Source organism: Triturus cristatus, chromosome 3_1 (assembly GCF_964204655.1).
Source record: "Triturus cristatus chromosome 3_1, aTriCri1.1, whole genome shotgun sequence".
In the NCBI taxonomy this organism is placed as follows: domain Eukaryota; kingdom Metazoa; phylum Chordata; class Amphibia; order Caudata; family Salamandridae; genus Triturus; species Triturus cristatus.
In genome coordinates, this window is record NC_140583.1 from 310,840,060 (window position 1) to 310,858,829 (window position 18,770).

The 18,770-nt window shown below is 42.5% G+C and overlaps 1 protein-coding gene across 5 annotated transcripts in view; it reads right to left on the reverse strand.

Moving 5' to 3' along the window:
* The window catches only part of CPEB1 (cytoplasmic polyadenylation element binding protein 1), a 493,259-nt gene that overhangs the window by 373,921 nt on the left and 100,568 nt on the right, over nucleotides 1-18,770 (reverse strand). The gene's annotated exons all lie outside the window — the stretch shown is intronic.

Here is an 18,770-nt window from a genome sequence, read left to right on the forward strand (position 1 = left end):
TCAGAGGTATCTGTGCCAGAGGCAGCATCGTGAGGTAGACTGGCATAGATCCGGATCCAGGCCTGGATCCTTAGGGGTCCTGCGGCACCAAGGCAGGAGCAGCTGGCTTTGAAGGCCTAGAGCCTCCAGCAGAGTAAGTGGGGTCCGAAGCCATGCAGGTGGAGTCAGGCTGCCAAAAGATGTAGTGGAGAGCTTCGTAAGATGCACGAAGCTGGGTTCCAGCTCCCCGGGAAGATCGGAGTGGTCCCAGCAGACTCAGCGTATGAGCCAAAGGAAGACTACCTTCTGCCGGCTGACGGACAAGTAGAAGGTAAAGAGCAAAAGGTGATTCACCTTCTTGTGCTTCAACTTAACCGAAGACTTCGATGAGTAGTGATGGTGATGACAGACTGCTCCTGTGACCTCCCTCGACTGGGACCTCAAGCAGCACAGAGCTGACTGTCGGACCTCCAGAAGCTTTCGGGACCACTCGTGCAAAGACTTCGGTTTCATGGCCTGACAGTCGGAGTACGACTTCGGGACGTGGTCACGCTCCAGGCACCAGAGGCACACGATGTGTGGGTCCATGACCGACAAATTTGTGACAGGAGTCACAGGGTTTGAAGCCAGTCTGACCATGGGACATCCCTACGTGCACCAGGAGTCTAACGACTCAAAGGTAAACAAAAGTCGAAAAAGTGTCAAAAAGTGAATGAGGGATCTGCACTGGCTGGTGCGGAAAAAGTGGACGTCAGCGCATGGCAGCAGCCAAGTAGAGACCGCAAAGTAATTAGACGACCAAGATGCCAACGACGAAGGAGAAATAGACACCTGCTGGCACGCAGGGGTACTGCTGAAGAAAAATTCTCCAGATCAGTCTGACTCCTAAGGGCAATTCTAGGGGAAAGCATCTTCAACAGCCTTTCAGATATGAACTGCACCTCAGGTTTGGTGGGGTTGTGCATGAGGGGTTGCCATATCTGTAGTAGCTGTAAGATAGGAGTATAACACTTAACAGAAGACCGGGTTGACACCGGTTTGATACAGACCTGCCGCTGTCGTAAAGTGCCTACCCCCCACACTTATAAAGTACCACTAGTAAAGACTTCGTGTTAGTATTTCATTATAGTGCCAATGGCTGACAGCCTCCTGGGAATGGGAGTTTAATGTTATTCTCATTTTACAGGGTGAATCCTTTATATTCTAGTGGAAGATGTTACATGCTGCATGTATAAGGGGAGGGACACAATGTGGGAAGATTCTGGGGTGCACCCATACACAAGTTGAGAAAGTGCCTCTTTCTTTATGGTAAGCGCCAACATTTTGCCTGGTTTTGATGTTTCGATCGTAGAGCACAGGGTCCCTGCCAACCAGGTCACCTGTGCCAGTTCAGCCCTAAAAGGAGAAGGTTACTTACCCAGTAAGCAGCTGTTCTTGGCATGTAGAGCTTTACATTCATATGCATACTCCTGGCATCTAGTGTTGGGTCCGGATGTTTGCAAGAGTTTACTAAAAAAAAAAAAATTCTAGTCACAAGGTTGGAGACTGCTACTTTTGGCGATAGTGCGCATGTGCATGGACTCCATTGTTAGATTGTTTTCCCGCAGAGAGAGAATGGAGTTTGTAAAGAATAGAGATGTCCATATGCATGCATGAACGAACTGCAACAGGTCCAGGTACCCGGGGATGTGGTTGGGCGCATGTGAATCTAAAGCTCAACCTGACAAAAACGGAGGCTTACTGGCTCAGTAACATTACCCGTTTGAGGCATGTGAGCTGTAGTTCACATGCTTTGCATGTATCATACAGCAGTATTCTCCTAAAGAGGCAGCTAACCTGTATCTGTTGGAGTGGTCTGAAAGAGTGTTCCAAGTACTGCCTGACCCACATTAGCTTGTCTCGCTAACCCATCTAAACACTAGTGTTTGTTGAATGTGTGCGATGTAGTCCATGTTGCTGCTTTACAAAATGTTAACTATGGGGGGATGTTTAAGAAAGCCATAGTAGCCGCAAGTTTGCAAGTGAAATGCGCTCTAGGGGGTAATGTTAACATTCTTTGCTTTTGCATAGCAAGTTTGAATGCTTTTAAACAATCCATCTGGCAATACCCGACTGCTATGGGATTGCCCATGTGTGGTGGTGCAAAAGCAACACAAAGTTGTTTACAAAGTGATTGTTCTTTCAATGTAATATGAAAGGTGTCTTGAGACATCCAAGGTGTCTAGAGCTCGTTCTGCCACAGAATCAAGTTGAGGAAAGAATTCTAGTAATTCAACTGACTGATGTGAAAGGCAGATACTTCAAGTTGAATGTGGGGTTAGTACGAAGAACCACTTTATCTCCGAAGTTCGAAAAAGGGGTTTTTCTATAGTTCGTGCTTGTAGTTCACCCACTCTCAGTGAAGGGACTGAAATGAGTAAGTAAAGTGCTACTTACCAGTATGCATCTGTTCTCGGCATGTAGAGCTGCAGAGATTCACTGTGCATAGATCGCCATCTGGTGTTGGGCTCTAATGCTTGCACCTTTGTCTTGGAAGAAGTCTTTTGTAGTCACGAGATAGGAGACTCCTCCCTTGGACGATAGTGAGCATGGGTAGCAACTCCATCCTCAGATTTTTCGCCATGAAGGGAAATTTGAGTTTGTAATAAACAGAAAGAGGTCCATGAGAATGTAAGGTAACACTGGAACAGATGCAGGTTCTGGGGAGGTGGGTGGGCGTGTGAATCTCTGCAGCTCTACATGCCAACAGATGCATACTGTTAAGTAGCATTTTCCGTTCGAGGCATATGAGCTGCAGAATTCACACTGTGCATAGACTGTACAGCAGTGTCTCCCCTTGCGGTGGTCACCTGTACCGGTTGCAGTGGTTTGAAAAAAGTGTCCTAACAGCTTGGCCTACAGAATCTTGTCGCTTTGCCTACACATCTACACTAGTGTGGTGAGGTGTTGTAGACCATGTTGCAGTCTTACGAATGTCTTCTAGGGGAATGTTCCCCAAGAATGCCATGGAAGCCCCTAGTTTGCGTGTTGAACGTGCTCTGGGGGGGAATTGTTAATGTACATTCTGCTTTTTGATAGCATATTTGACTAAGTTTTACTATTGACCTGGTAATTCTGGCTTTGGAAGTTATATTGCCTTTATGAGGTGGAGAGAAAGCTACAAACAGTTGCTTTGTCTGTCTAAAGTGTAGTCCTGTCTATGTAGTAAAGTAAAGCTTTTTTGAGGTAGTGTGTGAAGAGCCCTTTCCACTATAGACTCCGGATTTTGGAAAAATACTGGCAACTCTGATTAAGGTGGAAAGCAGAGATTACTTTGGGAAAGAATTGTGTTTGTCCTAAGAACCACTTTGTTACGATGTATTTGTAAGAATGGTTCTTGTATGGTTAAAGTCTGGATTTCACTTACTCAGAGAGACTATTGTGACAAGGAAAGCTACTTTCGATGTAAGGAATTGTAATTCGCATTTTTGTAAAGGCTCAAATGGGGGATCCAGGAGTCTAGTAAGAGGAAAATGCTACTTACCAGTATGCATCTGTTCTTGGCATGTAGAGCTGCAGAGTTGTACACTGTGCATAGATCGCCATCTGGTGTTCGGCTTGGATGCTTGCACCTTGTCTTGGAAGAAGTCTTTTGTAGTCACGAAATAGGAGACTCCTCCCTTGGACGATCGTGAGCATAGACTCCTTCCTCCTATTGTTTTTCGCCATGAAGGGAAATGATAGTTTGTAAGAAATAGATACATTTACATGGACACCTATTCTAATTAAGATAATACTGTAACAAATACAGGTCCTGGGGAGGCGGGTGGGCGTGTACAACTCTGCAGCTCTACATGCCAACAGATGCATACTGCAAGTAGAATTTTCCGTTCGAGGCATAGGAGCTGCAGATTGTACACTGTACATGGACTGTATAGCAATGTCTCCTCTAGCGGTGGTCACCTGTATCTGTTGGTGGTTTTAAAGTGTTTTATGAACAGCATGGCCTACAGAAGCCTGTTTGGCCTGCACGTCAACACAATAGGGTTTGGTGAAGGTGTGGAGTAAACCATGTTACTGCTTTACCGATGTCATCCTAGGGAATGATCCCCAAGAATGCCATGGAAGCCCCTAGTTTGCGTGTGGAGTGCACCCTAGGGGGAATTGTTAATGTGCGTTTAGCCTTCTAGTAGCATATTTGAATGCATTGGACTACCCACCTAGCAATCCCAGCTTTAGAGATGGTGTTTCTTTTATGAGGTGGTGAAAAGGCTACAAACAGTTGTTTTGGCTTTCTAAAGGGCTTAGTCTTGTCAATATGATAAAGTAGGGCTCTTTTGACGTTAAGTGTGTTAAGAGCTCTCTGCTACAGAGTCCGGGTTTTGGAAAAACACTGGTAACTCAACTGATTGGTTAAGATGAAAAGCAGAGATTACTTTGGGAAGGAATTTTGGATTTGCTACAAGAACCACCTTGTTACAATGTATTTGTAAGAATGGATCTTGTGTGGTTAAAGCCTGGATCTCACTTACCCTCGAGAGAGGTCATTGCGAAAAGAAAAGCTACTTTCCATAGTAGGAACTGCAGTTCACATTTGTGTAGAGGTTCAAATTGGGGACCCATAAGTCTGGTAAAGACAAGGTTTAGATTCTACACCGGAGAGGGTGGTAGCCTGGGAGGAATTATTCTTTTAAAGGCTTTAATTGCAGGCACTCTAAATAGTGACAAGTGTTGTGGGTTTGTAAATAAGCGGCAAGCGCAGCTAGATGTAATCTTATGGATGAATATGCTAGATTACACCTTTGTAAGTGCAGCAAATAGCAAATGATGTCTTGGATTGAAGCATCCAGCTGATTGATTTTATTGGTATTGCAGTAGATGACAAATCTTTTCCAATTTGCTGCATAAGCTCTATTAGTAGGGCGTCTGGCTTCTTTAATGATACTAATACAGTCCGGTGGAAGGTTAAGGTAACCTAACTCTAGGACTTCAGGAGCCAGACTGCTAGATTCAGTTGACCTGGATCGGGGTTCCTGATCTCTCCATGGTTCTGCGTTCGCAACACTGGGGAGAGATGTAGTTTTTGGTGTGGAACTACTGAAAGTTCCAGGAGTGTTGTGAACCACTACCAAGCCCTAGTACATATAAATAGACGAATTCCTAACACACGTTACAGTGCACAAATTTTGTAACAAATATTAGTTGATGTCGCTTGTTTTATTGTTCATTCCAGTAGTTCCTGCCAACAAGTGTTTCGTTGCTCTGGGTACGTTACCCGCGATTTCCTCTGGGCTGGAAAGACATGTGTACAGTACGGTCACAAACCATAGTAGCTTAATACAAAAACATAATGTTGTGAAGTGGTGACCACTTCACCACAATACTAAACCATTACATCTATACACCATACTTTTATAGTAAGGCGAATTCACACAGTTACATGATGCAGCATACGTAGACCATCTTAGTGTAAGTCATGCTGGTGACTGCAATCCCGTGCGGCAAGCCATGTGGCATCACACCCAATACAAAAATCCTGCATATTCAGAATTAAAGACCCGCAAGTCTAAATATTTAACAAAGTATGCTCTAGTGTCCAAGAATAACTTACAACGGGCCCTAAGCCCTGACATACCTGTATCTCTGCACTGTAGTTACAATAACCTGCAAGTCATAATAGGCATATTGAACACATTGTTCAAACCAGGCATGAACATGATTAAATCATAAAAATAGGAGATGCCAAGAAGGATATACACCTTCCTGCAGATTACTATCTCAGGCCAGATTTAGCCAGGAATTTTAGATAGAGGGCAATATATCCCTCGTACATTTTGATATCTGTAATTGAAATCTCACCAATTTAATATTTCAATATAGTAGTGCGTACCATCAAATCCTATTAATATGCATATAAAAACGTCAACTGATTGCCACTAAAATAGGACCACGTGGGGATTGTTTATGTCATGTATGACTATACATGCAAGCAAAATGCCTCATAGTGACTGTGCCTAAGAAGAATTATTGTTTTAATAGTTAATTATGACTAAGAATCAAATGTTTACCCCTTATAGCCCAAGAAAAATTATATAATCAAGCGCAAGACATCCTACAGTGCTCCAAAAAGCGTAATGCTCACCTGACACACGAAGCTTTGGCGTCGTGTCAGTATGTTATATAGCAAAGCTCTGTGTTTAGCAGCACGTGAACAGAACTATTAGTAAAATACTAAGACCATAATCAATGCCTACGTCAATATGTCAATCCACATTCTAATGTCAGTGGAGCGGCCTCTATCATACCTGAATCGCGCCTTCTTATCCTGTTCTCTCTTCGCTCAAGTCTGGCCGTATAGTATCCTGACTGGTGGTAATGGGTGTTTAAAAGACCCACGTGCTACGGCGTAACCGCGTCCCTTTAGTAAAAATAGAAAGCGGCACTATCATGATCGTGCATGGGATAGCACTATCATGACTAATGGTCGCCATATTAGGTGTATATTTATACATCGGTCTTCATGTATTCATGAGTTCTATCAAATCCCTTACTATTTTTGTAAGGCACTCCAAAATAAAACACTATAATCTTAAGACGCGCAATAAAATGAACACGGGCGAACACCAAATTTGTTCATTCAATGGAGATTGCCCGTAATATCATTATAAATGCCTGGAGTGTATCCCAATACTAAAAGCAGGCGTATTCCACCTGGTCTATTATATATGGAACCTGATAGAAATGCAAAAGAGTAAAGGTCTTTAGGCGATACATCAAAAAAGAAAAGAACTAAAAGGTATGAGTGTAGTCGCAATTTGAGAGAGGAGCTGTGGCAAGATTTTTAGAACTTGATAGAGTATTTTTGAATTGGAAAGTAATGCCACGGACTGTCAGCTGATATCAGTATTATCGGTCTGCACTTTCATAGACAATCGCGTTACATATTTCATATATTAGCAGATGTGAAGGAGAAAATATCATAATATACTTGTAAGTATTAATAATTTGCCAGGGATTCATGCTCATTATGTTTCATACATACAACATTGTGACATGAAACAAATTGAGTTTCTCTCAACTGTATACGTAGCAATGATTCAGTGTAACAAGGTTTATTCTTTGGATCATGACTGTATTGACTGTGCCCACATATGGCATTGTGGTATTCAAGATTATAACACTGGTTACAATCAAATACATAGCCCTTAGGATCTCCAATTCCTATGTTTTATGAGGGCACTATATCATTCTCCTAAGTAGTAATGTAACTCATGGTCCATGTTGAAACCCCCTTTCACTGTTTGAAGTTGCATGATCCAGAGTGCCTCCCTAAGTCTTAAGCGCAATTCCATATTAACTCCTCTGGAGTCAGTATCTATCTTTGATGCCACAAAATAATAAGGTCTTATGTGGCCCCTGTGAAGCGCATTCATTGGTGTATGGCAGTAGGATATCTGGGATCATGATATCTGATGGCCCTTAAGTGTTCATTAATTCTATCTTTTAGGGGTCTTATTGTGCTGCCAATATATGACCGGCTGCATTTCCATTTCAGCATATACACAAAAAATGTGCTATTACAGTTGATCATTTGTCTAATTTCAAAGCATCTCCCCTGGTTACCTCACAAAGTGTTTGGTATTATCCATTGCCAATGGGCATATTTTACAGTTACCACATTTGTGGAAACAAATATATCTTTTAGGATAGCTGGGACGGAGAATAGATCTGATGTTTTTGCCCCGCCTATATGTAATAAAGGGGCTCTCAGATAAATTGGTTTAGGGATTTATCTGACATGAGAACCTCCCAATGTTTCTTCATGCTCAGTGCCCATGTCGTTTCATTGTAATCTGTTACCAATCTCACTAGAGGGCATTGTTTTTTGGTTCTCTAAGAGCATCTGCTCTGTTGATATGGGTTATGCTCTTTTCTGCTGTTGTGATGTGTATTGTAACCCCCATCTCTGAATCGGTTTCGTCCCATTCATACGTGTCACAAAATCTGCCATTACTAGTTTCTCCTGGCCATTAGCTCTCCATATGATTGATTCTAACTGGTGTCTCGATATGTACTTTTGGCGTGTACTACTGCATTACACGCAGTGGGCTTACAATAAAGCCTACTTTGGATCTGACTATCCTCAATGAATAGTGTCACATCTAGAAATTCAATTTGCGTGTGGCTGAGATTGCAAGTGAAGTGTATACCCACCCATGTCACTGGTATTTAAAAATTCACTAAATACTAGGTTGTCCATGGAGCCTGCCCAAATCATGATACAATTGTCAATGTATCTGCCCCAGTAGATAATGGACTCACTCCATTTGATTCCTTTTGGGCCCCAGATCCACTTCTCAAACCAAACCATGAACAGGTTGGCATACGAAGGAGAGAACCTGGAGCCCATCACAACACCCTGTATTTGCCTGTACCATTGTTTTTCGATAAAAAAAAATACATTGGGTTTCAAGATTCTCAATCATAGAGATAAGCATCTACATGTTCCCATTGATTAGCTGGTTCCCCTATTGAGACATCTCCGTGCTGCTTGTATTCCCAGGTCAGTTCTCATGTTGGTATAGAGACCAGTAACGTCTAATGTTGCTAAAATCATCCCATCTTCCCAGATTACATCTGCTAGGACACTAAGGATGTGTTTAGTATTGCTAATATAAGATGGCAAATTTTTGACCATGGGCTGAAGAAATGCATCCACATATTGGGAGTGTTTCTCCATAGGTCCCCCAATACTCTAAATTATCGGTTGACCAGGTGGGAATGGTTGCTTTTTATGCACTTTGGGCAGTGTGTAAATACAGGGATACCTTGGTTTGTCCACTTTTAGGTAAAATTCATCTTGATCAATCAGGCTCTTGTTGAGCCATTCCCTCACATGTGTATTAATCAGCTGAGTAAGGGGTTGAATAGGATTATCCCCAAGGTTTTTATAGTATATCTGATCCTCCAATTGTGAGAGGATCTCCTTATTGTAATCAAGTGTTCATAATTACAATATTGCTCCCTTTATCCGCCTCTTATGGCGATGTCCTGTAACTGAGTTAACCCCTAGTGAACGCAAGGCACAGAGTGAAGTTGTCTTTCATTCTTTGTTTAGGTCTCTTGTTGGTATTGAGAATCTTGTACAAGTCACACACCACTAGCTTATGGAAAAAAATAATATATATATTGTTACCACTTGCTAGTGAGGGAGTCCCATCTGGATAGGTTTTTTAGCCCACTAGAAATAGTCAAGTCTGTGTCTGTCATGATCAAATAAAAGTTCTATAGACATGATCGCGATCATCTGTGATGGACAGTAGTATTTCAGCATCCAATATCCTGTATACTTGTGGATTCAGAAAAACTTCATTACGATAGATTTTAGTTGCTTTATTAGATTTTGGGTTATGTTCAAAGAATTTTCAGTTTGAGATTCCTTGTAAGTTTAAACAGATCAATGATAGAGTTAGACATCACCCGAGTCTTTAGGGCAAAAACATTCCCTTCAAGAACACTGACCATATCATTAGTTATTTTGTCACCAAGATTGCTCACTTCTACCCCTTTGTTTTGAACATTATCTAATTCCGTTTGTTCTAAGACCTCAATCTCATGCCTCTAGTCTCACTCTGGTTCATCCTATCTTGCATCTTTTTGATGCATTTCCCTGTCTTTTTGGTTGATCACTGTTGCCTCTTTTGATCATTTTTACCACGCGTAAAAAACTAATTTCTTTATTACTGCCGCTGGTGATTGATTCACTTTCACTAGAGGTAATAGTACTTATTCTAGATGTGACACTACGAGGACAGTCAGATCCAAAGTAGGCTTTATCGTAAGCCCACTGAGTGTAATGCAGTACTACACGCCAAAAGTGCACATCCTAGACACCAGTTAGAATCAATACCATATGGAGAACTAAGCCAGGAGAAACTGTAGTAATGACAGATTGTGACGTATGAATGGGATGAAACAGATTCAGAGATGGGGGTTACAATACACAAATAGTTAAACAAAAGAGTGTATCCTATAGGAACCTGAGTTAGACTAAGAACAAAAAAGTGAATCACTTTTTAAAAGAACTCACTCACCAACCTAGTTGGTGACATGCTTCATCATTGGGTTCCCACCAGGGAGGCAGAGTGCCTCTCCGGTGTGCTGCGACGCCTGAATTACAGCGGAGCTGGATTTTGGGGAGGTCAGTGCAAATTGTGAATAGTTAAAGTGCAATTTAAAATGGTGTCGCAATTTCATCCAAAAATAATTTGAATGATGGAAAACTGGACACAGTTAAAAGGGGTGTGATGGACGTGTAAGTTCTGGTAATTATTTGACCAGCTACATCCCAATATATGTGAGAGGTGTTCAACATGTTTCTGCTTCTAGAGATATTTAGGTGAAGCATTAGTCAGGACCTTAGTGGACTACCACGGCGGTATGCGCTCGCTAAGGCGCACCCTAACCTGTGGTGTCTAGAACCGCTTAAACTTGCGGTTTTAAAATGTGGACTTCAGGATTTCTGAAAGCTTTTGATTTATGTTGGAACAAAAAAATAAAAGGACAAACAGTAATTCACAACAAATATATCGACAGACAATGAGTACAGGATAAACAAGTCTGTAAATACTCTATTGGTCTTCATTGACATATATAGGATCACATGCATGCAGGTGCTCTGATCCCAGTAGATAATGATGTGTCTTGTTAGTAGAAAAACAGATACTCTTGTTTAACTACTATAGCCCAGGGGGATTAAGAGTGGCTCCAGTAGCTTCCCTCTCTGGTTAAGTTATAATACACAAATAATCACAACAGCAGAAGAGGATAACCCAAAACAGAGCAGATACTCTTAGAGAAAGAAAACCAAAAAACAATGCCCGCTAAAGTGAGATTGATAACAGATTACAATGAAACGACTTGGGCACAGAGAGCATGAAGAAACATTGAGGGGTTCTCATGTCAGATAAATCCCTAAACAAATTTATCTCCGAGAGCCCCTTTATTACATATAGGCGGGGCAAAAACATCAGATCTATTCTCAGATCTATTCTCAGTCCCAGCTATCATACAGAAAGATCCAATTTGGACTGGTTATCACAAAGATGTATTGGTTTCCAACTAAACTAAAATATGCCCATTGGCGATGAATACCAAACACTGAGTAACCAGGGGAGAAGCTTTGAAATTAGACAAATGATCAACTGCAATAGCAAATTTGTTGTGTATATGCTGAAATGCAAATGCAGCCGGTCATATTGGCAGCACAATAAGACCCCTAAAAGATAGAATTAATGAACACTTAAGGGCCATCAGATATCATGATCCCAGATATCCTATTGCCATACACAATGAATGCGCTACATCACAGGGGTAACATAAGACCTTATTTTGTGGCATCGAAAACCTAGATACTGATTTCCAGAGGAGGTAATATGGAATTGCACTTAAGACGTAGGGAGGAACTCTGGATCATGAACCTTCAAACAGTGGAAGGGGGTCTCAACATGGACCATGAGTTACATTACTTCTCAGGAGAATGATCTAGTGCCCTCATCAAACATAGAAATTGGAGATTCTGAAGGCTATGTATTTATGATTGTAACCAGTGTATAAGCTTGAATACCACAAGGCCATATGTGGGCAGTCAATACAGTCATGGTCCCAAGTATAAACAGTGTTACACTGATGAATCATTGCTATGTATACAGTTGAGATAAAAACCATTTGTTTCATGTCAATGTTGTATGTATGAAAAAATGAGCATGAATCCCTGGCAATTTAATACTAACAAGTATATTAGGACGACATTCTCCTTTCTTCACATCTGCTAATATATGAAATATGTATCACGGATGGTCTATGAAAGGGCAGACCGATAATCCTGATATCAGCCGACGTTCTGTGGCATTACTTTCCAATTCAAAATTACTCTATCAAGTTCTGAAAATCTTGCCACAGCTCCTCACAAATTGAGACCACTCAATCCTTTTAGCTCTTCTTTGATGTATCGCCTAAAGACCTTTACTCTCTTGCATTTCTATCAGGTTCCATATATAATAGACCAGGTGGAACGCGCCTGCTTTTAGTATTGGGGTACACTCCAGGCATTTATGATATTATGGGCAATCGCCATTGAATGATCAAATTTGGTGTTTGCCCGTGTTCATTTTATTGCGCGCCTTAAGATTAGAGTATTTTATTTTGGAATGCCTTACAAAAATAGTAAGGGATTTGATTGAACTCATGAATACATGACAGATGTATAAATATGCCTAAAATGGCGACCATTAGAGTCATGATAGTGCTTTCCCATGCACGATCATGATAGTGCCGCTTTCTATTTTTACTAAATGGACCCGGGTACGCCGTACCACGTGGGTCTTTTAAACACCCATTACCACCAGTAGGGATACTATACGGCCAAACTTTAGCGAGGAGAGAAGGATAAGACAAGGCGTGATTCAGGTATGATAGAGGCCACTCCACTGACAAAAAATATGTGGATTTATCTGTATTGACGTAGGCAATGATTATGGTCTTTGTATTTTACTAACAGCGCTGTTCACGTGCTGCTAAACACAGCACTTTGCTAAATAACATACTGACGACAAAGCATTATGCATTTGAGCACTGTAGGGTGTTTAGCGCTTGATTATATAGTTATTTTCTTGGGCTACAGGTGTACACATTTGATTTAGTCATAATAAATTACCTATAAAAAAACCTTCTTAGGCACAGTCACTATGGAAGGCATTTTGCTTGCATGTATATTCATACATGACAAGAACCACCCCCACGTGGTACTCTTTTAGCGGCAATCCGTTGACGTTTTTATATGCATATTAACATGATTTATTGACTACTATATTGAAATATTAAATTGGTGATATTTCAATTACAGATATAAATAATTACGTGTACGAGGGATATATTGCCCTCTATCTACAATCTCAGGCCAGATTTAGCCAGGACAGAATTTTAATTGGCAGGAAGGTGTGTATATCCTTCTTGGCATCCTATTTTTAGGATTTAATCATGTTCATGCCTGCTTTGAACAATGTGTTCAATATGCCCATTATGACTTGCAGGTTATCCTATTTACAGTGCAGAGAAACAGGTATGTCAGGGCTTAGGGCCCTTTCTAAGTTACTCTTGGACACTAGAGCATACTTAAATATTTAGACTTACGGGTCTTGATAATTCTGAATATGCGTGATTTTTGTATTGGGTGTGATGCCACATGGCTTGACGCACGGGATTGCAGTCACCAGCATGACATACACCGAGATGGTCTATGTATGCCGCATCATGTAACTGTGAATTCGCCTCACTATAAAAGTATTGTGTATAGATGTAAAGGTTTGATATTGTGGTAAAGTGGTCACCACTTCACATTGTTTATTAAGCTACTAATAAGTGGTTTGTGACAGTACTGTACATAGGTCTTCCAGCCCTGAGGAAGTCGTGGGTGACATACCCAGCGTGACGAAACAAGAGTTGGTAGGAACTACTGGAATGAACAATAAAACAAGCAACAACTAATAGTTTGTTACAAAATTTGTGCACTGTATAACGTGCATTAGGAATTGGTCTATTTATGTGTGCTAAGGCTTGGTAGTGTCTTAGAGGATCCATTAGGGGTCTGTATAGTGGGGTGGTGGAGGATTACCCCTTCCCTGAGCACCATAATTAAATAAAGAACAATGGAATACTGACCGTCGTAAGAGAAGCACCATCACCACTTAGAGCGTAATCCTCCCACCTAGGATTTAGTGTTGTGAACCATGGTTGCCGTGCCCATCTGGGAGCCACCGGGATCATCTTTAGAGAAAGCTGCCTGAGCTTGTGTACTACTAGGGGAATAAATGGGAGTGGCGGAAAAGGGTAAGCAAATCTGCCTGACCAGTTCATCCATATTGCATTGCCTTTGGACAACGGGTGTGGAAACCTGGCAGCGAAGGTTGGGCATTTCACGTTTGCGGCAAACAGATCTGTCTGGTTGGCTCCACATTTGGAAAAATGGTTGAAGAACTTGAAGATGAAGTTCCCATTTGTGTATTTGCTGTCTGCCTACTTAACAGATTTGCAATCTGATTATTAACTCCTGGAAGATGTTCTGTCTGTTTAGCAGTAAGTTCCAGGCAGTAACCATACTGGATAATTGGTCTTACCCACTTGTCCGTAGTGATTGAATTCCAGACAGGTAGGAACGGCGATAGTCCCCCTCCGTGTGGAATGGTCTGGAGAGAAGTCACTGCTTATTAGCAGGTGGGGGGGAGGGGGGGGAAGAGTCCAAATGTTACCTTTGCCTCTCCCTTGGTCGTCATTTCCCCTGTATCCACCTCTAAAATATCCCCTGTTGGGGGAAGTTTGTGTAGGAAGAGGAAGCAGTGTCTACATTTATGTTCTTGGATGCTCCTCTATAGAAGGAGCGTCAAGGGAACCACGTATGGATGGAGACTAATGCTCCCATGGATTTAGCAGTCTTTATTTTTTCTAGAGTGGAGTCTACAGCTGGTCCAAAAAGTTGTTCCTGATTGAATGGCTGATTGCGGATAGTGGTTTGTGGACAAATGATGACCTACCTCTGAACCACAAGATTTTGCACGATGTCTTATCCTTGGATAAATACACCAGTATCCCTTGGTTGGCATAGGTAGCTAAAACCCTTGCAGATCTGGGTCGCCCAGATCTTTTTTCATCTCCGGAAAATATTAGGAGACAGGACATAGTAACCATCAAAGAGTTATTTAGGGATAGGCAGGAAGCACGGAGGGAGGATCTCGAAGTGTTGAAACCCGCAGTAAGGGCACATAACCTCCTGGTTTGTACACCCTCACTCGCCCCCTACTTGAACTTTGTCACATTCCCATATCACAGGTTTTTATTATCAAAGTTCCGATTTAATTTGATACATTTTTATCTAGGTTCATTTAAGACCTGGCAGAAGCCTGAGCAGGCCCCACCGTGCTGCTGCGACAATTTTTCGGTGCAGGATACTCTGCACTTTATGTTTTGTAGTATATACCATGAGCAGAGAAAGAAATATTTGTTGCCTATTTTGAAAAAAGCTGGTTTTGTCCAAGTAAGACCAGCCCTGCTCTTTCTACAACTACTACCTAACATACATGTTACTTTTTGTATGGCAAACTTTCTGGTAGCCGCAATGCGGGCGAAACCTGTTAGCCATAGCTTACTTTAAAACTTCTCTTGTTGTTTGAGCATGTTTATGTGATAGATTTGTATAGAAATATTTTATCCATGTCTAAAAATTTTTTGTTCTTTGTATGACTTGTAATAAGTCGAATAAAGATATTCTGACTGATAGTGGTTTGTACTTCATTTGAAGCCAGAGATGTGCAACCAGGAATGTGGTCTGAGTAACACGCTAGTGTTACTGGACCTAGAGGCAATGTCTGCTACATCAAGGGCACACTTGATTGATGCATTAGTTTTTAATTTCCCCTCTTGAATCAAATCATTGGCCTTGGTCTTATATTGATCAGGTAATTATTGCAATAGGGTTTCCAGTTGGTCATATCAAGCCCTCTTACCTAGCAAGTAATTGTGTGTTGGATATCCGCCAATGATTAGCTGCTTGGGCAGCAACTAGTTTGCAGAAGCATCTAATAATTTAGACTTTGTCCGGAGGGGGCGCATCACTGGAGGTCTGAGAGTTGGCCTGTTTTCTGGAGTTAGTTACCACTAGGGATTCTAAAGTGAATTGACCTTTGATGTAGGTGGGATCATTGGGAGCAGGTTTGTATTGGTCAATTCTCGGATTGAGAACTCTAGCCCTAACAGGGTCCTTGAAAATGTTGGGGGCAGGTTTTATGACACATTTTAACATTGGCAGGGTTTGTACAGTCCTTGGTGACTGTTCAAAGGTGTCTATTAGAAAGTACTCTGGGGTCCAAATACATTTGAACACCACAGTACTTAGTAGCCCCTTATACAAGCTGACTAAAACCAATATTGTCATCTGGGGGAGATGGCTTTGTTGGGTATGCATGGGATCAGGAAGGTCTGGAGGATCTACTGGATCATAATCGTCCTGTGGTATGTCTGTCATCAGGGTCAGTAAAAGGTTTGTTGCCTTCCCCATCCCCAAAATCATCATCAACCTGTAGTAATGGTGAGTTTGGTGGAAGTATAGGAGCCGGGACACTCCCAGGAGTATCCGTGCGCGTTATAAATTTAAATAACATAACAATGTGGAGGAGACAGGCTTGGTAGGAAGAACAGGAGAAGAGGGTCGTAAAGGTGAAGTAGCAGTCTTTCCTCTTTACAGGCACTGCAGGAATGCCTGGGGTGCCCAATTTCCTCGTGTGGAACAGTAGCCACATGTCCTGTTTAAGTGTGTGGAGAATTTTTTTGTTTCGGATCTGGTAGGCAGAGTTCCTCCTCTTCGGTAGACTCCTTCGGCGCCGATTTTTATTGGTCCAAGCGAGGTTTAGATTTCTGCTCTGGAGCCTTGGAAGGAGTTTGGGTCCTTCGGCTTCGATGTAGTGGCAGAAATCTTTCGGTTCCGGATCAGATACCTTTTCTTTGGGCACCGAGGTAGGTGCCAACGTCTTTGGGAGTAGGCTGCGCTCCCCAGCTTCGGTGCCAATGGTGCTTGCAGGACAGTGATATGTGGCTGGTTTGTGCCCGAGCCGCCGGAAGGCTTGTCCCCGATATTCAGAGCTGGGCCTGGGGGCGGGGCTTCTGAAGCTAGTTTTTGGTCTTGACTGGGGACAGCAGGCGAAGTCTTGACCAGGGCCTTCTTTTTTCATGTGGGGTTGGGGCAGGGGCAGTTGTACTTACTAGTTGACCTGGAGTGATGCGGTCGTCTGCTTCGGAAAAGATTTCCAGATACTCCGAATCCTCCTCCGGGACATCAGGGCCTTCATTGAAGATGTCCACCGGTACCGGAGCTGCTTGTTGCGCCATGATTTGTCGTCGGGCCTAGCAATCACAGATGGTCTTTTTGGCTCAAAAGGAGGCGCAGCCCTGGCAATTCTCGTCCTGCTCAGGCGAGAGGTTACAGACCGTGGTGGTCACTGTGGGAATTTAGCTCTACACTGGAAGCATTTTTTAAATAGAGTCCTTTCCATGAGCCGTAGGCCCGAACGGCATCAATAGGCTCGGCTGCCCGCATCAACTGGAATAAGGTATTTGAGAACGCGTCGAAGGGCACGCGAATGAAACAATACAATCTACTTTTTTTGATGGTTTGCACGGTGAAAAAGTTTTGATAAAAGCACTGAACCGCAGAAGTTACAGCCGAACCAGATGGCGGAAAAAATACGAGGATGGAGTGGATGCCCATGCGCACTATCGTCCAAGGGAGGAGTCCCCTATCGTGACTACAGAAGACTTCTTCCAAAACAACAAAGTGCAAGCATCCAAGCTCAACACCAGATGGCGATCTATGCACAGATTGAATTCTGCAGCTCATATGCCTCGAACAGCAGTTTTCCAGGAGAGAAACAACTACATTTATGCATTGGTTCAAAAGGCGGGCCCATTAATCTTGAGGACTATGTTAAGATTCCACACTGTAGCAGGTGGAAGTCTTGGTGGTATAAGTGAGTCCTTCCATGAAAGCTTTGATTACTGGCACTCTGAAAAGTGATAAATGTTGCCTATTTTGTAGATATGCGGCTATTGCACTGAGATGTCGAATAGAAATTTAAGCTAATCCGGACTGCTCCAAATATAACTGGTAAATTATATTTTGTATTGAAGCATCAAGAGGATAGATGTTATTGCAATGGATACCAAAACGTTTCCATGAATGCGTCATCTTAGATGAGCAGCGACTACTGCCAGACGTTTTGTAAAGACTCTGGGAGCAGTGCCCTCCGAAGGGGATTACCTAGAACTGGTAATGTTGGCTCGCTACCACAAATGAGAAATTTGCAATGAGCTGGATGTATTGGAATATGAATAGGCATCCTTCAAGACAGTCTGTACATTTGCCATTGTTGCCTCTGTAACCCCCTCACAAGTAACCCTTAGAGGCAGAGGGTTGCTGGTTGCCTTTGTAGGTGGTGGCAGTAGGAGGTATTTTTGGACCCTCTGCAGTAGGAGTGGCGAAAGGAACCACGTTCTAGGGTTAATTGAAGGGCTCCTATAGATTTGGCCACTCAGTCATTTTTCTGGTGATGAATCTACCACAGGGCCAAAGAGGTGTTCCTTGTCAAATGAGGTGTTCAGGATAGTAGTTTGAACCTCTGGTTTGAATCCTGAAAAACGTAATCAGGCATGCCATCTTATAAAGACGCTGGCGTTGAGAGCTCTGGCTGCTGTGTCTGCAGCATCTAGGGCACACCGGATAGAATTATTGGAAATGAGCGGTCCCTCCCACACTAGGTCTTGCACCTTGGACTTTTGTTAATCAGGTAGAAATTAAAGCAACTGCTCCATTTCATCCCAATGCGCCCTGTTGTACCTAGGTAACCATGCTTGTGTATTGGAGATGCGCCAAAAGTTCAGCATGGAAGGCTACTTTTCCCCAAAGAGTCTAGCAGCTTCGATTTTGTCTGGGGATGGAGCCTGTTTGTGAATTGGTCCTTTTGGGTCTGTTGGAAACTACCAAGGAATCCAATAGTAACTGCCTCTTTATGTATGCTGGATCTGATGGTGCCAGCTTATATTTGTCTAACCTAGGGGTGAGGATACATGCCCTGACGGGATCATTAAGAATATCAGTGTGTCTGATTATACCCTTGGGCATGGTGTGTGCGAGGACTTGTGTACCACCAAGAGTATCGAAACGGAAATCTTCCAGGGATTCCTTATGCAGCTGAACCTCATGGTAGTTA